This window comes from Lycium barbarum, chromosome 2 (genome assembly GCF_019175385.1).
Source record: "Lycium barbarum isolate Lr01 chromosome 2, ASM1917538v2, whole genome shotgun sequence".
NCBI classification, from domain to species: domain Eukaryota; kingdom Viridiplantae; phylum Streptophyta; class Magnoliopsida; order Solanales; family Solanaceae; genus Lycium; species Lycium barbarum.
Genome location: NC_083338.1, coordinates 124,098,358 through 124,117,545, shown reverse-complemented (window position 1 = coordinate 124,117,545; position 19,188 = coordinate 124,098,358). Strand labels below are relative to the sequence as shown.

Below are 19,188 nucleotides of genomic sequence, written 5' to 3'. Positions count from 1 at the left end.
CACCTCATAATCAGGACTGATCACTTCAGTTATAAGTTTCTACAAGAGCAGAAAATCACCACTTCATTACAACACAAAGGACTAACTAAACTGATGGGCTTGAGCTTTAAAATCCACTACAAGAAAGGGGTTGAAAACATTATAGCTGATGCATTATCTAGAAAGGTGGAAATATCAACAAACAACACTGAGAAACCACAGTGCTTGGTGATCACAACACAAGTACAACCTAAGTGGATGGAGGAGATCATTGCCAGCTATGAGGATGACCAAGACATTCTGCAAGCTGTAACTAACTTAGGTGATGGTGCTAACAATGGTGATGTGTCCTGGCAACAAGGAATACTGGGGTTTAAAGGAAAAGCTTGGGTTGGAAACCATGGTTCACTCAGATCAAAGTTGGTGTCAAGCATCCACAATTCAAGTTTAGGGGGACATTTAGGGATTTGGGCCACATATCAAAGTGTGAAAGCAGTTTTTTATTGGCCCTCCATGATTGAGACTATCAGAACCATTGTCCAAGAGTGTGATACTTGTCAAAGAAATAAAGATGAACAAGTTGCATATCCTACCTACCTGTACTAGAGAAGCAATGGGAGCACATATCTATGGACTTTATTGAAGCTCTTCCCAAATCAAAAGGACAAGATACAATTTTAGTGGTGGTAGACAGGTATAGTAAGTATGCACACTTCATTGCTCGCTCACATCCCTTTACTGCATCTCAAGTGGCTAGAACCTTCCTAGATACTGTGTATAAACTTCATGCGTTGCCTAAAATTATAGTTTCAGACAGGGACAAGATCTTCCTTAGTAATTTCTGGAAAGACTTATTCAAGAATTTACAGGTGCAATTGTTGTTTAGCTCTGCCTATCACCCACGAACAGATGGGCAGACTGAAAAACTGAATAAGTGTTTAGAGAATTATTTGAGGTGCATGACTGGTCATAAACCTAAGGAATGGAACAAATGGTTAGCCTTGGCTGAGTTTTGGTATAACAGTAACCATCATATTTCACTAAACATGACACCATTCAAGGTTGTCTATGGTTATGAGCCCCCACAACTTTCATTTGAATTGATAGCACAATCAAAAGTAAAGGCTATTGATCAGGTGATGAAGAACAGACAAATCATGGCTAGGGTATTGAAAGATAATCTTGCTAAGGCTCAGAACAGGATGAAAGTCAATGCTGACAAGAGGAGGACTGAAAGAGAATACAAAGAGGGTGATTGGCTGTTTCTGAAGTTACAACCATACACGCAAACATCAGTAGCCATTAGAAAAAGTTTGAATTTAGCTTCTAAATTTTATGTTAGCTTCTAAATTTTACGGGCCATATAAGATCATACAGAAAATTGGATCAGTTGCCTACAAGCTGGAACTGCCCTCAACTGCTAAAATCCATCCAGCTTTTCATATTTCTCAACTCAAAAGGAAAGTGGGTGCTCACATCACACCATTTGTTGACCCTCCTATATGCTCAACTGATGGACAACCTTTGGTGGAACTAGCTGCTATCATAGACAAAAGGATGATCAAGAGAGGGAACAAAACAACTACTCAAGTCTTGGTGCAATGGATGAACTTGTTACCAGAAGAGGCAACCTAGGAGGATTACCAATTTATAAAGTCTCAATTTCCAGATTTTAAGGATGATTAAATAAGTACTGATGATGCTGTTAAGAGCAAGGCTCATTTTTTTGAGAAGGATGGAATGTCACAAATGTCTTTGTGACTACTTATTTAGTAGTTTATATAATTCCAAATCAGTCCCATTTTCATTTAAGTGAAGTTTAGTTATTATCTTTTAGGCCCTATAAGTTATCTATAGAGTATTTACAATCAGGTCCTTCAACCTGTTAGGAGGACACGTGTCTTACTTTTAATGGCTGCTACTTTTATTATATCCATGTACTCAGATTCAGTGTTTTTTTATGAAATATATGCGAATCTGATTCTCTCTCTCTCTCTCTCTCTCTCTCTCTCTCTCTCTCTCTCTCTCTCTCTCTCTCTCTTCCTTTCCTCTTTCTTTCTTCTTCTTCTTCTTCCAAACCTCAGGTAACAGGACACTCTCCTGTTACACAACGTACCTGGTGGATTGATTACCTTGGGAGAGCACAAATTAAACTACAAAAATAATAACAGAAAGTTAAAAATACTCCAATTCTACAAAAGATTTATATGTGGATACATGAAAAAAGTTACTTCAAAATTATGTAGAAGAATCCTTCGTACGATAAATATTTTTCACTTACGGAAAGAATTGAAAGTTAGGGAGGAGACTGATTAGCCTAGATTTATCAATGAGAGAGACCTGGAAAAACGTCTAATATATATTGTTGACATTGTTTTTGAAATGCAACTATTTTTTTCCTTTTGGGCACTGAATAATGAAGATCCCGAAATTAGTATTTTATCAAAGGGAAAGGGGTCAAATATACCCCTCTACTTTAGTTTATTGGCTAACTTTGCCCTCCATTAGCAAAGTAGTCAAATATACCCCTCTGTTAGCCAAAGTACACAAATATACCCCTCAGTGGATGAAAAACCCCAAATCAATCAAAATTACCCATTTAACTAAAAAAAACCATGCCCATCACTTAGACCCGACCCGACCCGCAAAATTATTTCCATCCACTCTAATATACTCTCCGTTAGGATTTGTTGTTACTTAGCTTGAAGTTTTTGTGATTTGTGAATGTTTTGTCACTGCTTTGAGCAGATTAAAATTAATTGGACAAGACCAAAAGTTAAATAATGATTTGAGCTAAAGGGAATTTTATGCCAGGTCTGATTTTACCCATGGCACTTAGGGCAGAAATGTTGATACAACTTATAACTTATAAGCCATTTATAGAGCATCACATTTATGATTGGGTTCTTTCCACTGATTTGTTTCCATTTGCGGGGAACTTTTATATGTCCTGGGTTCCATTTTCATCATCCAACTGGAGAAACTTGTTTGGTATTTTATAAAGGATCCCTGATGGCCAATAATTGATGATCCCATTTGATCCCTTTTCAGCGAATTAACTTCAGTCAACTGCTTGTTTCTTTTATCTGTAAAATTATTTTCAAAGTAATTAATACAACTATTCTCCGGTAAAATGCCAAACAATAGAGGGTATATTAGGGTGGGTGGAAATAATTTTGTGGGTCGGGTTGGGTCTAAGTTATGGGCATGATTTTTCTTTAGTTAAATGGGTATTTTTGATTGATTTGGGATTTTCCATCCATTGAGGAGTATATTTGTGTACTTTGGCTAACATAGGGGTATATTTGATTACTTTGACTAACGGATGATAAAGTTAGCCAATAAACTAAAGTAGAAGGGTATATTTGACCCTTTTCCCTTTATCAAAACTCTATTTCTTGTTAAGGAATTATTAGGCTACCAAACTAAGAAAAAGTATGATTTCAAATTCAAAAGAACTACTTATACGTTCAAAGTCCAAAAATTGAGGATACATATGTTTCAGTGCAATAAGGAGAGGACAAATTTGATTTGGGTTCAAATATTAGGCAAAGATACCGAATATTACAATTTTGGAAAGATCCGAATTCAAGTCTAATAGTACAAATCAGGATCCAATAAGGAAAGATTTGATGACCAAACATTAAGTTAATTTTGAAAAAAAAAAATCTTTTGCCAAAAATAAGGGCAGGTTTTTATTTTGAAAGAAAATATATATGATTAGTGATTAGCATATTTACTTGAGGTAAATAGTAAATGACTATTTTGTCTATTGGAGAGTCTTTTAATGAAGGGCAAAAGGTTCAATCAACATTATTAAGGCCCTTCGTGCTTTTAATATAGTATAGATTATCATATTATTCATGCGTGAACTTAAAATTTTGAATGTCAATAAGTTTTATATTCTATGGATGTTAATAACTCAAATAAAATCCAAACCAAAACCAACTCAACACTAATGCTAATAAAAGAAATTCAATTTACCACTAGGAATGACAATAATATTGGATATCTATTATTTAGTTTTGCATAATTGATAAAGAGAGTAAAAATACATAACTTAATTTTTTTTGCTGTCATATAATTAATGCTTATTTTAGCATGACTTACTATTTTAGATTATGGTCATTTTCTTTTATGGCTTGTTAATTAGCAATATTTATTTTAAATGATTATATTAGCTTTTGTTGAATATTTTAATACAATGTCATCACTCTCTTCACATTTTGTGTTATTTTCTTAGGAAACAGCTTAATTATATAGTTGTATCTTACTAGGACTAAAGAAATATTTGAAGTAAAAGTTATATGTCTTGTATCAAGAGTATTCCGGAAAAAAAAATTGAAAAACCCGAGGAAACCGAATAACCCGAATTTTATTGGTTTGGTTTGGTGTATAAATTTAAAAACTCGACGCAATTGGTTTGGTGTTTAAAAAATCCGAACCAATCCGGTCCATGTACACCCCTACCTGCAATCATCAATCAATCAAGTCAACACAGATAAAACAAAGAGTATTAATCCATTAATTGCACCTCAATATCAACTGAGCTTACTAAAAATAATAATGAAATCCATTAATTAAACCTCAATTTTCAAGAGGTAGAACACCTAGATTTTGTTTATTAAAAAAGGTAGTAGTAGTGGCGGATCCAGGATTTGAAGTTTGTGGGTTCCCAACTAGCAGTGTCTGTTGTTACTGGGTTCTCAGCTCAAATTTCTTATTTATTTGAAGGGTTTCACATTATAAATACAAGGTTTGGATAAAAGTTGTGGGTTTCCGCGAACCCACACCCAGTGGTGTGGATCCGCTCCTGGTAGTAGTAGTACCTGCTTCTGCTCCACAGCTCTCGAAAACTCAGTTCCATATGACAAGTGTGTGATCGCCACATCATCAAGCACAATGTTGAAATCCTTGGCACATCGGATCAAGCTCTCGCGTACAGGTGCGGATACCTGTGGATAGGGGTGGCAATATCAATCCATAAAATCATGACCCACCTAACTCGTTTAGGTATGGGCAGGTTTAATGACCTGCTTATCTTATTAACTCAGCCCATTTCACCTGCTTAATGCAGCCCATTTAAAAACTAGGCTGATACGCAGTTAAAAATTAGGCTGGTATGCAGCCCATATTGACCCTTGAGAAACTGTCTAGATATATTTAAAACAGACATTTTGTCTATTTGATATGTTATTTATAGTCATAATATACAGAAATTTTTTTTTATTAGGTACTCAAACAAATTATAAGATCACAAACATAGAATTTAAAATTTACAAAGGGGTAGTTTGGTAGGATGTAGTAGTGTTTTTCAACCTATGTATAACTAATACATGTATTATCTGAACATGCTATTCAGTACTATTCTTATACACAACAAATCAAGGAATTTGCAATACAAAGGGTTATTAATATATGAATGAGCATGGTTAAAGACAGAAGTGCCTGTAAAACACCAAACCAAACAGTGGATAAGGAATAATCTCAGCATAACGAATCCCAGCATTACTAATACACCTTATTCATTACTATTGTTATTGTTATACACTCTACCAAACGACCCCTAAGAATTGGGCTGACTGGCTTATGACACGCTTCAAACCAACCCATTTAGCCCAAGTATTAAGTCAGCCCAATTTCAGTTTGACCCGACCGGCCCATTTAAATTACATTCTCTAGCCAAATATACAAAAATAATTACATTCTCTAGCCAAATACACAAAAAATACACACTATTATATATAAAATGGTGTATATTTTATGTATATTACACATTATATACAAAATATATACATTTGCTGACTATTGTTTTGGCGGATGGCTATTTATGTTAATTTCTCTGTTTATTACCCTACCCAATTCTAGCCCGAGACGCCCATTTGTAGTGTTACTTTATATTTGATGGTAACATAGTTCTATAAACAGTCAAAGAGACTAATTGAAGGTTAAATATGTTGAGTAGTATATCACAAGGATAAAAAAAAGAACATACTAATAACTCTAGGACCAAAAGTGCTATTATACCTACAATTTAATAAGAATTGAGCGGGTTGAGTAATGACCCGGTTTTTAGCCCATTTCAGCCCAACCCATTTCATCCCACCCGACCCGCCCATTTAACACCCCTAGTACAATATACCTGTGGCCTCTCAGCATTGAATTGAGCAACAACAGCTTTAAACACTTCATTACCAATAGAAGGAAGCACTTCTCATCATATTCAGTACCAAGTGTCTTAAATATCTCTGGCAATCTCGGTACTTCAGGTTTTGACAATATCCTCAAAGTAAAATTAACCATCTATAAATCCTTAGTTCCCGATATCGAAGAAAACGTATGCGGCTTCATACGTATATCGAAAATATACGATTTTTGTAGTCATGGGATTAAAAAATGAGTTCCTTCACCAACGGTCAAACAGAACGGCGCGTTGACCGCCGTTAACTGTGTAAAGAGATGAGTTGAGAAGGGTACCGCCGAGACCAGAGTGAAAGCGACTCGGGCTATGTTGGTTAGGAATGAAACTGCGGCTTGGCTACCCATTGTAATTTTGTTTTGTTTGTATGTAGAAACACAGAGAGAGACTGGGATTTTGATTTTATTAGGTTTTATAGGGTTTTAGGGGAGAGTGTGGATTGCTGTGCAAGTAAAAAACCTAATCGAGGAGTCGGGTTTGGGTTTGCACCGACATATTAAAGCCCATTACACTTTGTATCACTTACTATTATTTTGACCATATTTTAACGTTTTAAACCAGGAGAAAAACAAATGAATACGATAAATGGAAGGGAAAAAAAAGTAATATTAAGAAAAATACACGCTAGAAATAACAATTGTAAATGACTTATGGTACTCCCTCCGGTTTAAAATAAGTGTCCACTTACCTTTTAGCGCAATCATTAAGAAGATACTAATTCCTAAAAAAATAGGTATTTTGACTAAACTACATTCAAAATTTGAGAAGTTCATATTGATGGCATGTGTCGTCTTTGAGAAACTAAACAATATTTGCATTAGGGAGAGTAAAAATACGTGTTATGTCTATTTTTCTTAATCAAGAATTGTCCCACTAAATTTTTCTCACAATTTAAAATAAATAAATAAAGCATCTAAAATGCATATTACAAAAAACTATTGCACTCAATTTTCTTTCACTAGCACATTTCCCAATAGTAATATTTTAATGAGCACACTCTTTAATACATGGACATCCAAATGGGAGTACCGTTGTGGATGAATTATATGAAGTGGTGGCCATGTTGTAAATGAATCAAATTTGATGAATAACTATTTGTACCCACTATACAATGTTAGTGCCTATAACATTCAATTAAACCTCTACCACGATCCCTCCTAATCTTATGCCTACAAATAGGCTTTATAATTCATGTTTAGGATTAATCGGGGGGAAAAAACTAAGAAAAGCTCGCTTTATTTTTCTTGTTTACATCTTGTTATACTGCTTTTAGTTTATAAAAAGAGTACATAATTTCTTTGAATTGGTGGAGAAATAACAAAAGAGGAAAAAGAAAAGGAAAAACTTTCACCGAATCAAAATAAGACAAGGTTAGAGACTAAGGCCTCATTTGTTTGCACTTAATGGATGTTTGAATCTGGATGGTTCAGATCTAAGTTCATTAAGTGCATTTGTTTTTATTAAGATCTAATCACTTAATACATCTTAACATGTCTGATTCGGTCAGATCTTGAATAGATTCTGAAAATCATTCAAACTCATTGCTTGCGTCGTCTATTTTTTAATGTTAAATTCTACAATTACACTTTTTTGTCTTCTCCAATTTTATCTCCTCTGTGGATCACCCAAATCGACCATGGCTAAGAATTTTTAAACCTGCCTCTTCATCTCATCTCTCTTCTCTATTGTCGGTTCTAAAACAAAGGAATTAAGAAACAATCTCCATTTTTGACCATGCTTCTTCCCGATCATCACTCCTCCACTGGGGCCTAAGATGTATAATTGAAATTCATTGCTAGAAAAAATACCAATGACATATAACCAAATATCAATACATGGAGAACAACTACGAACAAGATCTAGAAAATCCACCCACCACCACCTTGACAGTGGTAATCTTTTATTTATCTATGCGGCAGAAAGGTGGGTCTGTTAATAAGAGTAGGTTGTGGTACAATTTCTTCTTTTTCGTCTTTAAAATTTGAGTTTAGAGAAGGATTATTGTGGAATCTGAAGTTTCAAATTTCCTGGTTGATTACTCGAGGGTTACAACATTTCAAAGCTCCTTTTATTTATTATTATTATTATTATTATTATTATTATTATTATTATTATTATTATTATTATTTTGTTACCATTTTTGTGTCACCTTTCGTATGTCAAGAGTTAAACAAGTTTTGTTTTGCCAGTAATTTATTCATGTCTTTTAAATATTTTGAATTGTTAATTATTGTGGCGTATGATACTTCTTACATAGGTTCCAAGTATGTAAATTTTATTTTTAAAAAACATAGAGATTCTATGTCCAAATTTGCGGGCAAAGCTTAGAAATTTGACTTTCGAAATTCGAACAGTACTACATAAAATGGGACAGAAGGAATAATAAATTGAGAATAGAATGAAAATATGTTCATTCAGATGTTAAAAACAAACAATCTTAATTATATAATATTCACATGTAGAGACAACATCTTAATCATTCATATTTCCATTCAGATTCAGACATCTTAATCTTAATGAAAACAAAATGCAACCTAAGGGTGTGTTCGGTATGGAGGAACATCCTTTCCTAGAAAATAAGTGAATTTCCATTTATTTTCTCATGTTCGTTTGACTAGTGAAAAATAAGTGAATTTCTTACTTATTTTCTTATATTCGTTTGGTTGATAGAAAACGTTTTCCGAAAAATATTCATCCAAGCCTCACCAACTCCAACCCAACCATATACCCCCCACCCCACCCCCACCCCTACCTCACTCCTACCCCCCTACGCCCCCCTCCCAAAAAAAATTCTTTTGATTTTTTTTTGTTTTTTTCACCCCACCCCCAACCCTCACCAACTCCAACCCAACCCCATACCCCCTACCCCCACCCATACCCCACTCCCACCCAGCCCTATGCCTCCACACCCCCTCCATTTGTTTTTTTAATTTTTTGCACCCCCACCCCCAATCACTCCCCTAACCCATACACCACCCTCTCCCTCCGCACCCTACCCCTCCCCCCCCCCCCCCCCAACAACATTTTTTTAAAGTTTTTAATTTTTTTCTAAATTTTCTACACGACCACGTCCCCCATCACCCCCTCCCCCCTTGCGTGGAACCCATACCACACCAACAACCCCCCCCCCCCCCCCCCAAACCCCAACATTTTTTTTGAAGTTTTTTATTATCTTTTGCGGGTTTCTCCACCCCCTACCCCAAAAAAAAAGTCTTTTCACCACCCACCCCCACACCTCCCCCCCAATACCCGATCACCCCCTCCAAAAGTTTTAATTTTTAACCATGCAAACATTTGATTTTTATAATTGTCAACTTTTTATCAATTTTTATTTGGAGGGGGGTGGGGTGCAAAAAACCAAAACAAATGGCAAAACTTTTTTTTCAAAATATTTGGGGGGTGGGGGTAGGGTGGGGGTTGGGGGTGCAAAAAACCAAAAAAAATGTCAATTTTTTTTTTCAAAAATATTAATTTTTTTTGCAAGGGGGGTGGGGGAGGGGTAGGGTGTGGGGTGGGGTGAGGGAGGAGTAAGGTGTGGGTGGGGTAGTGTGGGGGAGGGGTAGGGGTAGGGTGTGGGGTGGGGTGTGGGTGCAAAAAAAAGTTAAATGTTTTTTTTAAAATAATTTTTTGTGTGTGGGGCGGGGGGTAGGGTGCGGGGTTTGGGTAAAACCAAAAATAATGTCAAAATTTTTTGTCCAAAAAAAAAATTATTTTTGAGCGAGGGGCGGGGGGGGGGGGGGGATGGGGTGGTGCATGGGGTGTGGTGGAGAGTGGTTGGGTTGGGTGATGATAGGGTGGTTGGTGGAATGAACTTGTGAACTTGTTTTTCCTAGTTTTATTAGGGAAGTCATTTTCCCATTTTGAGGAAAATGATTTTCAAAAGAAAATATTTTTCAAAATTTTTGACCAAACGAACATGAGAAAATTGAAAAATGTTTTCCTTCATACCGAACACACCCTAACTACCTGGATTGCAACTCCCTCAACCTCAATTAAAAGTATCTCAATAAATTGTCTGAGCTGGACTGAAGAAATATATATATATATATATATATATATGCACACCAAGTCACCAACTAAAGGTATATATTAATGCCCAAGATTCTTTTCTGCGTACCAAATACACCTAATAGAGAAAAGTCCACATTCATCTATACTAAATCCGTCAATCAGTTCGGGTTTACCGGTTCAAACCAGTAACCGAACCGATAAAATCGGAACCGGAATCGAAACCGATTAACCGTATATTAACTATCGGTCCGGTTTCTATTTTTCTGGAACCGGAACCGGTTAAACCGGTAAAACCGGAACCGGACCGGTTAAACTGGTAAAAGCCGGTCGAATTTTTTTTTGTAGCCGTTGGGCTGCTAATTTGGACCGTTGGCCAACGGTCCATTTGCAAAAATGGCCGTTGCTAAACGGTCCCAAACCCATATTTTGGCCCCCCAACCCCCGAAACTTTTTTTTAACACTTTAACCCATCCCCTACCCCTATATTAACTCCTCTCCATTTCCATTTTAATCCACACCAATTCACTCTTCTCTTTCTCTCAAATCTTAATCTCTTAATTATAGTTACTTTGCAACAATTAGTCACTTTAAATCTCTCTCAAATAAATATTATAAAGTCTTATTATAGTTTCAATTATTAATTTTGCAATTATAATATTATTGGTGGAATTGGTGATTTTGCAATAATCCGAAGTAGCTTTGGTGGATTTGCAATTCTAGCCGCCTTCACTTTGTTGGAAATTAGAAGCGGAGGAAGGCGAAGAGGAAGAGATTGGAGATTTGATAGCAAGTGGACCGGACCAAATGGAAGACTTTGAAGATATCTCCATAGCCGAATATGAAATGGAGGAAATTAACCAAATGATTGAGAATTGGTGGTTTTATTATTCTACTATTTCTTTGCAACTTATGTATTATTTGCAAGTTAAAAAAACTACAACTTGCAAATAAATGTTATCCAAGAATGAATAAAATATATGGCTCATTAAGATTTCTTCTATTTACTTGTGTTCATATTTTTACTTATATTAAGTTAGGAATATACCTAAAATATACTAAGAATATACTTATAATATACATCTACTTAAATTAAAAACTAGAAAGTTATATACTTGAAAAATAACTAAAATATACTAAGAATATACTTACAATATAAATATACTTAATTTATAAAATACGAATTTATAAACTTAGAAAAAAATTAAGCTATAAATAACTTAAGTTATAATATATAAGTATATATAGTATACATATAACTTAAACATATATATATAAGTTATAAGTCAATATAGTATATATATATATATATATATATATATATATATATATATATATATATATACATATACGAATTTATAAACTTAGAAAAAAATTAAGCTATAAATAACTTAAGTTATAATATATAAGTTATAAGTATATATATATATATATTGCTGACTTCCTGTTAGCCTGTTAGTCAGTCAGTAAATATATAAACTTTACTTATAAACTTATATAACATATGTAAATATACCTACAATATACTAATAAATACTATAATATATATATACTATACAAAAAAAGAGAGGTTTTGGACATGTTTGAACTGGATCAGTCCGGTTTCGGGTTTTTAACCGGTAAACCGGAACCGGTGGCCGGTTCCCATTTTTTAACTGGAAACCGGCCGGTTTGTTAACCGGTTACCGGTCTGGTCCGGTTGTAACCGGTTAACAGGTTTAATCTATACCATCCATATCCATTATCCACAATATATGGCACACACCCATTCTAACGTGTATATATATAGTATACAATATATGTGTAATTGGTTATCACCTCAAATCGATCCATTGACTCTTAAGCCATTAATCCGCCATTGGTGAACTTTCCAGTTTGGTTGACCAGTAGGGTCCATGCATGTGAATTTCAGAACTAGATAGAAGGAGATTTTGCTTTTTTCTATTGTAATTTTCGGATACAACTACATATAGTCCATTATACTGATTTAATTCTCTTACATCACAACAGAACCATGGAATGAAGAAATTTCTGACATGGAGGATATATAGAAGGACCATACTAAGCACAAATCCGAACTAGTCGGGCCATGCAGTAAGTTATGAATATCAGATGGTTCCAAAAAAAAACATATATATCTGCAAACTGTTTTAATACTATTAACCAGAGTTTTCGTATTTGAGCCATGGAATATAAAAATTTCTGAGGGAAGACGGTGGACTGTATGCTGCGAAAATCTGGAATTAGTCGGACTGAGTTCCAAATATCACTTGATTGAAGCTATTGATGAGAAAGGTATAAACAGAAAACACACACACACAAAAAAAAAAAAAAGTCTATACTCACACAGAGACCATTAACACTAGAATATCAAATCATTCCACAAGAAAGCTGAATTTCTTCTCAGAACCTAATTAGCTAACACATACTCCAACCAGCAATGCTCTCCGCCAAGACAAATTTATCAATCATCACTTTTTCACCAAACCTGTAAGAAAACCTCAAAACACCTTGAGATTGAGCACAACCCTTGTGCACAGGGCAAGTCATGATAGCACTGCCTCCATTGGGGTATGCATATTCATAAAGCTCCTTCATAGACATATGAACCTCCCCGATGCACCGATCACAGAGCTTCCTCTTGCAATATAACTTTATAACAAACATGTCATTAGGGTATTGTACCATTGACTCGGAGATTGTATACTTCATGCTGAAGTTCCATGCCGGATTTATCTCCCCATGTTTGTCCGTTGGGGTCCGTTTTTCGGTGTTCGGATTGCTTCCAACGGAAACCCTAGCATGGACTTTCATCTTGAATAGCTTCCCAACATCTTCAAGATCACTTGCTGATATTAATGTTATTTCAAATCTTCTGCACTCCATGTATATTGTAGGTATATTTTTGTGTTTATGAGGTGGCGTGTACATAAATATTTATTAATAAATATACTAGGTGACATTAATGATTGTGGGGTATAGACAGAGGAGACTCTGATTTTTTTTTTGGACGGAGGAGACTTTTAAGGAAAAAACGAAGAAATGGCCTACGTCCTCATTCATTGCTCACTCCGTTTTAATTTATGTGAATCATTTCATAGTATGAGGGTCAAACTTTATAACTTTGACTATAAAATTTGACATAGATAATTCAAGGTTGTAAAAATAAAGTTTATATATTTAGAAACTAAATAAGTCTTGATAATTTATAATTCAAATAATTTTTAAAAAAATATAAGAAAAATGTGATCAAATAGTCATCTCGTAGACTCCCCAAATAGTAATAGATTCAGATAAATTGAAACATGGAGTATTTGGAGTTTTATTTTGTTTAATAAGTTTGTATTATATCCAACTTCGGGTGTGGGTTGATTAAATAATACTAAATAAAACAAGAGGGAAAAGAAGGAGTACAGAGTGCGTATTAATACAATATTGTTTTGATTTTAAATTAATCATATACATTGATAGCGTAAAAATAATTTGCGTCATCTCTGGGTTCTTACCAATTATTCTACCTTACTAATTGATTTTATTAAATAAAGTTACTTACTCTTACTTTAATTTATGTGACACTTTTGATTTTTCGAGAAGTTTGACTAATATTTTAAAATGTATTTTTTCAGCATATTGAAACGAGAAAAGTTGCAACTTATATAACTTTTCTTATAGCTTTGAATATATAAATTTTAGTTTTAAAATATTACGTTAATCTAATCCAATTTGCTTTAAAAAATAATACACAAATTAAATCTCGAAAATCGAAAAGTGTTACATAAATTGAGATGAAGGGAGTACTTTTAATTTATTTGATTGTGTAGATATTTTTTTGGGCGTCAGTATACACAAAACTTAAACTCTATTGTTTGACCACTGTTATTGAGATAATCTATGTTTTTCTTAAAAAACAATTTAACAGGAAGCGTGTCAAAGTAAATGAAGATGAATAAACTGTTTCATATATTTTGAACCTCATTTAATGTAAACATGCGTTGAAAATGTTGCTTCCGTTATAAAACTATATAATTGGAAATAAACAAGAAAAATAAATTAAAATAACTTTGTAGAGAGAAAGAAGATATTGTATTATCACTTGTTGATGGTGTCCTAAATGAGAGGACAAAGGTCTCTATTTATAGAAGAGTTTTGCCCCTCAATCTTCAACATGCAACTTGTGCAAATTGATTTACAATTTGCTACAACTAAGCTACAACTAAGATACAACTAATCTACAACTAAAAAGTACAACTAAGATATAACTTGCTACAACTAAGATACATCTTGCAAGTGCAAGTTGTATTTTATCACTTAATGTGCAAGTGGTATAATTTACACTTAATAATACATCCAAATATCTTGTAACATAGTTCATAACACTCCCCCTTGGATGTTTTATTAATAGATAATGCGCCTCGTTAAAACCTTACTAAAAAAAACCTGTGGGAAAAATTCTAGTGAAGGAAAAAGAGTACACATATCTAGTAATACGCATTGCTAGCTGTCTCGTTAAAAACCTTACTAGGAAAACCCAATGGGATAAAACCTTGGTTAAGGAAAAAAGAGTACAACACGTATTTCACTCCCCCTGATGGAAACATCAAGTAATTTCTCGGAGATGACGCATTCCAATCTTGTATATCAACTTCTTAAATGTTGAGATTGGCAATGCCTTAGTGAACAAATCCGCTAAATTATCACTTGACTGAATCTGTTGTACGTTGATATCACCATTCTTCTGGAGATCATGTGTGAAGAATAACTTTTGTGAAATATGCTTCGTTCTATCTCCTTTTATGAATCCTCCCCTTAATTGGGCTATGCACGCTGCATTATCTTCATATAAGATCGTGGGTACTTTGTCACATTTTAAATCACATTTTTCTCGAATAAGATGTATCATTGACCTCAGCCACACACATTCTCGGCTTGCTTCATGAATAACTATTATTTCAGTATGATTTGATGAAGTAGCCACAATAGATTGCTTTGTAGATCGCCAAGATATGACAGTACCCCCACATATAAACACATAGCTTGTTTGAGATCGAGCTTTGTGTGGTTCAGATAAATACCCTGCATCGGCATAACCAATAAGATCGGGACTGCAATTGTTGGAATAAAACAAGCCCATATCAGTAATCTCTTTTAGATACCGCAGTATGTGTTTGATTCCGTTCCAGTGTCTCCTGGTTGGAGCAGAGCTATATCTTGCTAACAGATTGACTGAAAATGCTATGTCAGGCCTTGTAGTATTACCAAGATACATTAGTGCACCAATCGCACTAAGATATGGTAGTTCAGGACCAAGAATCTCTTCATTCTTTTCTTGAGGTCGAAACAGATCCTTATTCACATCAAGTGATCGGACAACCATCGGAGTACTTAATGGATGTGCTTCATTCATGTAGAATCGTTTCAACACCTTTTCTGTATAGGCAGATTGATGGACAAGGATACCGTTTGTCAAATGTTCAATTTGCAAACCAAGACATAATTTTGTCTTTCCAAGATCTTTCATCTCAAATTATTTCTTTAAATAATCAATTGCCTTTTGAAGCTCTGCTGGAGTTCCAATAAGGTTTATGTCGTCAACATAAATATCAAGTACAACGAACCCCGATGTTGTTTTCTTTATAAAAACACATGGGCAAATGACATCATTTATATAATCTTCCTTCGATAAATACTCACTAAGGCGGTTATACCACATGCGTCCTGATTGCTTCAAACCATACAATGATCTTTGCAATCTGATTGATTATGTTTCCCGAGACTTTGAACTATATGCTTCAAGCATCTTAAATCCTTCAGGAATTTTCATATATATCTCACTATCAAGTGACCCATAAAGATAGGTTGTAACCACATCCATCAAATGCATCTCAACTTTCTCATAGACAGCGAAACTAATAAGATAACGTAATGTTATCGCATCCTTAACCGGTGAGTATGTCTTTTCATAATCGACACCAGGTCTTTGTGAAAAACCTTGTGCAACAAGGCGTGTCTTGTATCTTTGTATTTCATTTTTCTCATTTCTTTTATGCACAAAAACCCATTTATAACCAACAGGTTTAATACCCTTAGGTGTTTGGACTACAGGTCCAAAAATTTCGCGTTTGGCAAGTGAATTCAACTCTGATTAAATTGCTTCTTGCCACTTTGGCCAATCACATATTTGTCGACATTCTCCAATGGATTGAGGTTCAAGATCCTCACTATCTTGCATAATTCTTGTTGCAACATTATATGCAAAGACATAATCCACCACTATTTTTGATCGATTCAAATTGTTTCCATCATCAATTGGATTTATTGATAGTTCCTTATTTTCTTGAGATTCAGGCTCATTGATCTCTTGAAGAATCATAGGATTACTCAAATCTTGAATTCCTTTATGAGATTCTTTCGTAGTGTCATCTTGTTTATTGGTTTTTCGTTTTCTGGGATTTCGATCCTTAGAACCCAATGGTCTACCATGCTTCGGCGTGCTTTGGACTCATTAGCTACGACACTAGTAGATGATCCTACAGGGACATTAATCCAAACTGGGACATTCTCTACAGGGATATGTGATTTGGTAATTCTTTTCAAATCTGTAAATGCGTCTGGCATTTGATTTCCTATTTTTTGTAAGTGAATAATCTTTTGAACCTCTTGCTCATAAATAGAAGCACATGGATCAAGATAAGACAATGATGGATCATTCCACAAAATTTCTCTTCTGATTTCACTATTTTCTCCCCCTAATTTTGGGAAAAGTGTCTCATCAAATCGACAATCTGTAAATCGAGCATTGAACAAATCTCCCGTCAATGGTTCAAGGTAGCGAATAATGGAGGTTAATTCAAACCCAACATATATTCCTAACCTTCTTTGGGGACCCATCTTAGTACTATGTGGTGGTGCTACAGGCACATATACAGCGCATCCAAAAATTCTTAGATGGGATATATTAGGTTCTTGACCTAGAACTAATTGCAACGATGAGAATTTATGATAATTTGTCGATCTGAGATGAACAAGTGTTGCTGCATGCAAAACTGCATGACCCCAAACAGAAGTGCAACCTTGTTTTCATAAGTAATGGTCTTGCTATTAACTGCAAACGTTTAAGTAATGATTCTACAAGACCATTTTGAGTGTGAACATGAGCTGTTCAACTTTTATCCCAATTGATAAACAATAATCATTAAATGCTTGGGATAAAAACTTAGTAGCATTATCAAGACGAATAGACTTGATCTGATTATCAGGAAACTGTGCCCGTAATCGAATTATTTGTGCCAATAATTTTGCAAACGCTAGGTTGCGAGATGACAGTAGGCACACATGAGACCATCTAGAAGAAGCATCTATTAAGACCATAAATATCTAAACGACCCACTAGGTGGGTGAATAGGTCCACAAATATCCCCATGTATACGTTCCAAAAATGCTGGGGACTCAATCCCAACTTTTGTTTGTGATGGCCTAATAATCAACTTGCCTTGATAACAAACAGTACAAGAAAATTCACCATTTGAAAGAATCTTCAGGTTCTTTAATGGATGCCCATTTGAATTTTCTATAATTCGCCTCATCATTATAGATCCGGGATGTCCTAGTCGATCATGCCAAAGTACGAAAGTATTGGAATTAGTAAACTTCTGGTTTATAATAGCATGTGCCTCAATTGCACTAATTTTTGTCCAATATAAGCCAGAAGATAAAGCAGGGAACTTTTCTATAACATATTTCTAGCCCGAGACATTCTTGGTGATACTAAGATATTCAAGATTCATCTCATCCATTGTCTTAATATGATATCCATTTTGGTGGATATCTTTAAAACTCAATAAATTCCTTTGGGACTTAGGAAAGAACATAGCATCGTTTATAATGAGTTTTGTTCCCTTAGGCAAATTTACGATGGCTCTTCCGGAGCCTTCAATCAAATTAGTACTACCAGAAATCATAGTAACGTTTATCTTGCCCATGAGTAAATGAGAAAAATATTTCTTGTCTTTGAATATCGTGTGCGTTGTAGCTGAATCAATCAAACAAATGCCTTCACAATTGAATTTTAATTCAAACTCATTTTGAGAGATATCCATATCTTCAAATGACATATATAAATAAAAAGTAATAGTAAATATTACTACTATCATTTAAAAACCAAAATGTTTAACATATAAAAACGGGAATAGACTAGTACTTCGATTATATGATCTATTACTAGGGGTGGGCGTTCGGTATTTTTAAAGTTCGGGTTCGGTAATTTAAAATTCGGTAATTGACAGTAGATACCAAATACCAAACCGAAAAAGTTCGGTTCGGTTTGGTAAATCAAACTTCAGTTCGGTAAATTTCGATACGGTATTCAGGATTTATCATTTAAGGAAACAAAGTATACAAAAGTTGAGGTACAATATAATTGAAACAAATTTGAATACTTCTAAACAACTCTTTACATTCCAACATATTCGAAGTTCAACGACGAAGCATATTCTACCACAGAAACGTGCTTTTATATTCAAATTGAAGAAGCACAATTTCGGGACAAGCAGAACGGAGGGGAAAACAAAGTGAAAAAGAAGGGCAGGGGACGGGAGGAAAAAGATAAATATCTCCACAACAAATGGATATGAAAATCATTCAAATGGAGGACAACACAAGGTCACAATCAGGAGTACAGAAATATAGTAAACACATTAGAGTGAATAATTCGGTATTCGGGAAATTACCGAATACCGAACGGTACTAATGTCTCTTACCGATCCCGAACCCGAATACCATAATTTTGAAATTTTATTCCCGAATACCGAATTACCGAATACCAAATTACCGAAATTCTCGGTTCGGTTCGGTAATTCGATTTTCAGTAATTTATGCCCAACCCTATCTATTACTACTATGATAAAAACGGAAATAAGCATGAAAATGGAAATAGACTAGTACTACGATTACATGATCTTTGTTTGCTTACTACTGCGAATTAGAAAAAACCAAAATTAAGCAAA

The 19,188-nt window shown here is 34.6% G+C and overlaps 1 pseudogene; it reads right to left on the bottom strand.

Annotated features, from left to right (window-relative positions):
• Positions 1 to 3,044: 3,044 nt before the first annotated feature.
• On the bottom strand, positions 3,045 to 6,525 carry LOC132628855 (prohibitin-3, mitochondrial-like; annotated as a pseudogene).
• Positions 6,526 to 19,188: the final 12,663 nt, after the last annotated feature.